This window comes from Petaurus breviceps, unplaced genomic scaffold (assembly GCF_028583685.1).
Source record: "Petaurus breviceps papuanus isolate PSGF00001 unplaced genomic scaffold, PetGlider_PUasm1.0 188, whole genome shotgun sequence".
Taxonomy (NCBI): domain Eukaryota; kingdom Metazoa; phylum Chordata; class Mammalia; order Diprotodontia; family Petauridae; genus Petaurus; species Petaurus breviceps.
The window spans coordinates 31423987-31429986 of record NW_027185804.1 but is presented as its reverse complement, the minus strand read 5'-3'; positions in this window follow the sequence as shown (position 1 = coordinate 31429986).

The window sequence follows — 6000 nt, the reverse complement described above, 5'->3', positions numbered from 1 at the left end:
TCTCTCTCTCTCTCTCTCTCTCTCTCTCTCTCTCTCTTTTTCTCTCTGTCTCTGTATATCTGTGTGTGTGTCTCTCTCTCTGTCTCTCTCTGTCTTTCTCTGTCTCCCTTTCTGTCTATCTGTCTCTGTCTCTCTCTGTCTCACTCTCTGTGCGTCTCTGTGTCTCTCTGTCTCTGTCTGTGTCTCTTTCTGTGTGTCTCTCTGTCTTTCTCTCTCTCCCTTTCTGTCTGTCTCTCTGTCTATCTGCCTCTGTCTCACTCTCTGTGCGTCTCTGTGTCTCTGTCTCTTTCTTTTTCAAGACCAATGCATAACTGTGACAATAAATAAGAGAAACCCTATGCTGGGGACTTAGCAAATAGTGAAGAGAGCTCAAAGAGAGGAATTTCTATAAATAACAGCCTTTTCTCTGCAACATGTGTTTTTCGAGAATTGTCCAGGACACTTAAAAGTTAATGGAAAAGTTTAGAGTCCCATGGCAGTGTTTACAAGGGTTGGGATTTGAAACCAGGACTTATTGAGTAAGGGCCCAGGTCTCTCCCTGCCATACTACATGGTTCCTAGCAGGTATATATAACAGGGCTGCAGAGAATATGGAGATTTACAATAACTCTGGGTACCAAAGCCTTGACTAATATTTCATTCAAAAGATAATGACCTCTGTAATTCCATGATTTCATCACAGTGGATACAACTCTCACTAGTATTGCAGTTTGTAATCTGCTGTGAGCATAATCCAGCCATTTCCTTTAATCTAGGTAATGTTGTCTTTATCTTTCCATCAATTTCCCATAAAGCGTTTATCAAATGCACTGGAGGGCTCTCTCTGGTTCCACTTGTATGTGTGTGTGTGTGTGTTTATAGATCTATAGATCTATATCTTATACTTTTATGCATATATGCACATGTACATATAGATGTACATATATGCATACATATACACATTATACACACATGTATTTATGTTTTGTTTTCTTTATTTCTGAATGGATTATATCTCCTTCCCTTCCAAATAAATAATTTATTATAGTTAAAATAATATGTATAAAGTACCAAGTGAATGTTTAATTCCCATAGACCCTCCCCATCTCTACAAGGAAAGTAGATTTACCTCAACAAAGATACCTACATGCACACACATAATACAAACACATACACACATGCATGCATGCATGCTTTCATTTCCAAATACCACTTCAGTACTATTGATATGTGTATGTTTTGTCTGGCTCTCACAATATGACCAGATGATCCTCTTTTCCATTCAAACAGTCTTTAATTGTGTTTTATTTCTCATCATATCTTAGAAAGTTATCTCTTTCATAATCTGCTGCATCCTGCCTGTACCGTCCATGTGTCTTTCTGTTATCTTTTGGATCACCTGCTATTTTAATTCTTCTTAAGCAAGTGATATTCCTTGGTTTGGATTCATGTGACATCAAAGTGCAGATGGTAAGCTATTAAAATTGCTCTGCAGAGCATTGGAGGGGGGAAAAGTAATTGCTTAAAATTTGAAGAAGGCCATTAGTTACATAAAGGCTAAAGAAATTGTATGCATATTTATGGTCTATAAGAAATGATGAATATTGAAAGATATCATTTCCCTTTATTCTCTGATTATTCTACCTGTCCTATTTTGCACTATACTAAAAAAGGTCCTCATTGTTTCCCTCCTTTGGCTTTAGTAATGACTTTCCTTATCAACCATTGCCTGGCAAATGCAGTTAAAGACATACATAGTGTCACAGGGAAATTTATTTTTGTAGATGAGGAGTTGATTTCATTGGAAATTGCCACTCTTGAAGGAATACATGTGATAGAAGAAGGCTGTGAGAATGTTTCAATGAGGAAATTGTCATTGGTGGGATAGGAGTTTTAGTAACTCTCATTTCTCTTGAAAAAACAAGAACATCACAAGAAATTAAATTAATGAAAAGCTACCTCCAAGATCTGGGACCTTTTGCCAGGGACCTCAAAAAAGATCCGAGAAGATCCTGAGCTTCAGAAGAAATTCATTTCAGAGGTTATAGAGATCAAGGAAGATTTTTGTTTGAATGGAGACCTCTACTCGTTAGCCCTTTTGAAAGATGAAAGAGTAATGGGATCATAGATTTAAGATTGACAGGATCTCCAAATCCCTGATTTCACAGATGAAGAAATAAATGTAGTGATGAGTGACAGGAAGATTTTTTGGTAAGTCTCTTTAAAGTAAGTCATTTTGTTTTCATTCCATAGTAAATGCCAGATATGCTAAGGGATAAAAAACATCTAGATCTATCTGTCTCTTTCTTTGTCTCACTGGTATCTACTTCATCACTTCTGAATTTCCTTTTGCTCCAATTTTTTATCTTCTTTTTATAGGACAGTTTTAATACGTCAAAGCCTACCATGGCTCCTATATTACGCTCAACAATGTATTTTACTTCTTTTCATTTATTCTAGATTTAATTTTCTCATATTGTTTTGTACTTAATCTTGTATCTACATGTGATGTCAGTAACAATAGATATTATATTACCCCCAAGTGGGGTTTTCTTTATTTAAAAAAAATATGAAGAATTCAGACAAGTATGGGAAGAATCGTGTGCACTGATGCAGTGCAAATTAGGCAGAGCAAACAATAAAGAAAATGAAAAATGACTACTTCAATGTTAATAGAAAAAAAATCAATGATAATAACAAAATGTACAACTTTAAATTGTCATTATAATAGTCAAGTTTTTCACTCAGAGAAAGCATACGTTTTCCCCTGTATTTGAAGAGGTGAGGTGAAGGGTTGTTTCATGGGCATTGACCATTGATTATAATAGCCAGCCTTTTTTAACACATTACTTAGTTTGTTCTATTTATTTTTCCTTCACATTATTTCATTCACTAATTCATCCATTTTCCCATTTATTCATGTGTGTATGTATACATGCATACACATATTCATACATGTATATATGCACACACAAACATACATTTATGCTTAATTTATTTGTTTCTTTATCAATCTATTTACCTACTGATTTATTCATTCATGTGTTTATTTGTTTAGTAAGTAAGCACTCACTGGAGTATGGAGGCAGAATCATACATACATACATACATACATACATGCACACATACACATATACATATATACATACAGAAATGTAGAGGATGCAAAACCAAATAAAAGGTTGAACAAATTCATAAATGTTGCTTACCAATTTAGTACTGAACCAAGATCCAAGCTTATTGTCCTTCTGCAGATTGGTCTAAGACAGGGGTCCAAAAACTATAACACAATGGCCAAATCCAACCCAATTCTTTGTTTTATTAGCCTTTGAGACAACACTTTAAAAATCATCAAATACAATTCAATTTTATTTTAAAATGTTAAAACAGCATGTTCAGTTCAATGGGCTATTCAAAAAAGGTAGGGGGTCTGGGAGTGTGTGGGAGTGGGGTGCAAACAAGTGGTCTAAGGTAATATGTATTGAAAGAGTAAGTGAATGGACTACCATCTAAATGCATGCTATCATGTAGGGAATGTGAGTTTTTCATTCATACTGTTCTAACCACTTACATAAAATTGCACATAAGTAAGAGTAAGGACATGGGATACTTTTTAAAGGTTCTTGAGAGAACTACATTAGATAGGTTAAAACCTCTCATGGAGTATTATACATATGAAAAAGGCCCATCACACTGTGGTAGACTGGTGGAGGGTAAGCTTTTAAATTTCTCTAGGTTTCTGCTATAGTTGCATGAATCTTAGTTTTTGAAATTTTATGTCAGGTCATTTTTTAATTTGAGTCTGTTCCTAGAAGCAATTTTTTTAATGAGTTGAGGTAGCCTATAGACTAGATTATCTAAAAGGCACTTTGCGGGAGATTAAGTGCTCTGTGGTTTTCTTTTTGTCATTTTAGATATTCGGCATTGGGTCATCCTCATACAAAACTTTAAAATAGATACATTTTATCTACAGTTCCAAGCTAGATTCCTTTTAGTTTAATTCTGTTCACTTTCTGCAAGTGGTCATCTTCACCCCCTACCGCTCAGTTTGCCAGTGTTCATACTTTTTTTGACTATGAACTGTTACAAAATAAACACCTGATATTTCTAGATCACAATTAGGTGTTAGTAATTCACTAATAGGCAAAAAGAATACATTTGCTTAGAAGATTATAACTTAGATTTAATTGTTTTGCTATATTAACTCTGTGATGTAGATACATAGTGACACTAATTTAAACATGAGGGAATTCATACTCAAAGAGGTATGATAATATAACCATCTTAAAAATAAGAATACTAAGACTCAAGGATTTTAATTGCCAAGATCATATGAGCAGTTTGTAGCCGAAAGGAGTAGAAGCCAGCTATCAACTTTCTCAATCAGTGATGTTTCAAGTACATCAAGCTATATTTTTAATTATGATCTTCATAGTGTCATTTCTTGAGAGCTATGAGAGACCTGAGAAGGTATTCAGTTCAGTTTCCTCATTTTATAGATCAGAAACTGAGTCTAAGAAAGGTAAAGTGACTTACTTAATGTCACAATGCTAATACATGAAAAAGCTAATGTGTGAAACCAGTCTTCTGATTCTTAACATTGCATTCCATTTTACGGTATCATGCTCTCTTCCTATCCCTCCTTCATTTCCCATTTCTGTGGTATAATACCTGTCATTGAGAGCCAAGAAGAGAAGAAAAAGAAATAAACAGCAGGGGTAACTAAGGGGTTTAATCAGGTCCTTCCTAGGTGTCTTCAGGGTGACTGTGGATTTAAAAGTTTACCATTTCAGGATAAAAGTTGAATTAGTATCACTCATATTATTTATTTAATTTATGATGATCTCAGATTGTGAGTTGGGATTATTCTTTTGTAAATTTTTGATGACTTAGAGATGTAGGAGTTAGAAAAGTAAAATAGAAAGAACACAGAAAGAGTGGGAGATCCAGAACCAACAGCTACTTAAAAGAAAATGCGAGGCATTCATGGAGTTCCCCAATAACTGCTACTAGGCATCCACTTCCTGACAAAACACAAAATATTAATGATCAACACCAGCGGGCCAACTTTTGTGTAACAGAGAAGACAAAGGGCTCAATTCCTCAAACAGTCTTATACCTTCAATTCAAACTAGAAAATATAAGCCAAACTACTGGCTGCTTCTGCCTTTTGAATTCATATAACCTTGGGATAAGAATGATTTCATTGAGTGAAACTGATGGCCTCATAAGATAATAAGAAAATAGATACCAGAAGTTTCATTGACTGTCTTAGAACAGGTATTTAAAGAAAGAAGTTCAATGAAATCATTCCAGGTGACAAGACCAGTGAGTAGGAAGAGAAATATTCTTGGTTCTGAAGATCTTAATTTAAGTAATATACATAAAGCTACGTGACCTTTGGCTGCTCAGGTAATCTCTCAGTTTTCTCATCTATACCACAGGTGCAATAAGTACTCAGAAAGTTATCATGGGAAAGGTAAGTGTAATGGAAATGCAGATTTAAAGATCTTCCCTGCCCCTAGGCTAACGTGCACCTGGAGCCTGGGGTGGGAGGCTTGTTTTTCAGTAGATACTTCTTGATTGGCCAGTGGGTCAATAAGGTTGTTACATTCTCTGAACCAGGAGAAGGCTATATAAGCCCTAATGTGTAGCTTTGTTTTGGGACTCACTTTGAGAAGTATTCTGTGATTTGATCTGAATTCTGGGAAGCCGTTGTTGAGAGTCTCCCGGCTTTGAAAAACCCAGAATGTGGAAACCCAGATGTTGACTGGGTATGGATGTAATGGTTGGGCAGTTTGGAAATCTGTCTACTTGATGTTTCTGTCTTGATAATTATGCCTGTATACTTTGAGATTCAGGGTGCTGACCTTTTCTCCTGAACAAGGTAAACGATATATGTCTGACTGATTAAAGTAAGCTTGTTAACCCATTTTGAGTTGCTTTCCTTTAGCAAAGCAGATCCAAGAACCTGTGGTAGCTGCAAACCCTGAGGACGCTTGGGGTGCTTGCTGCTACAGT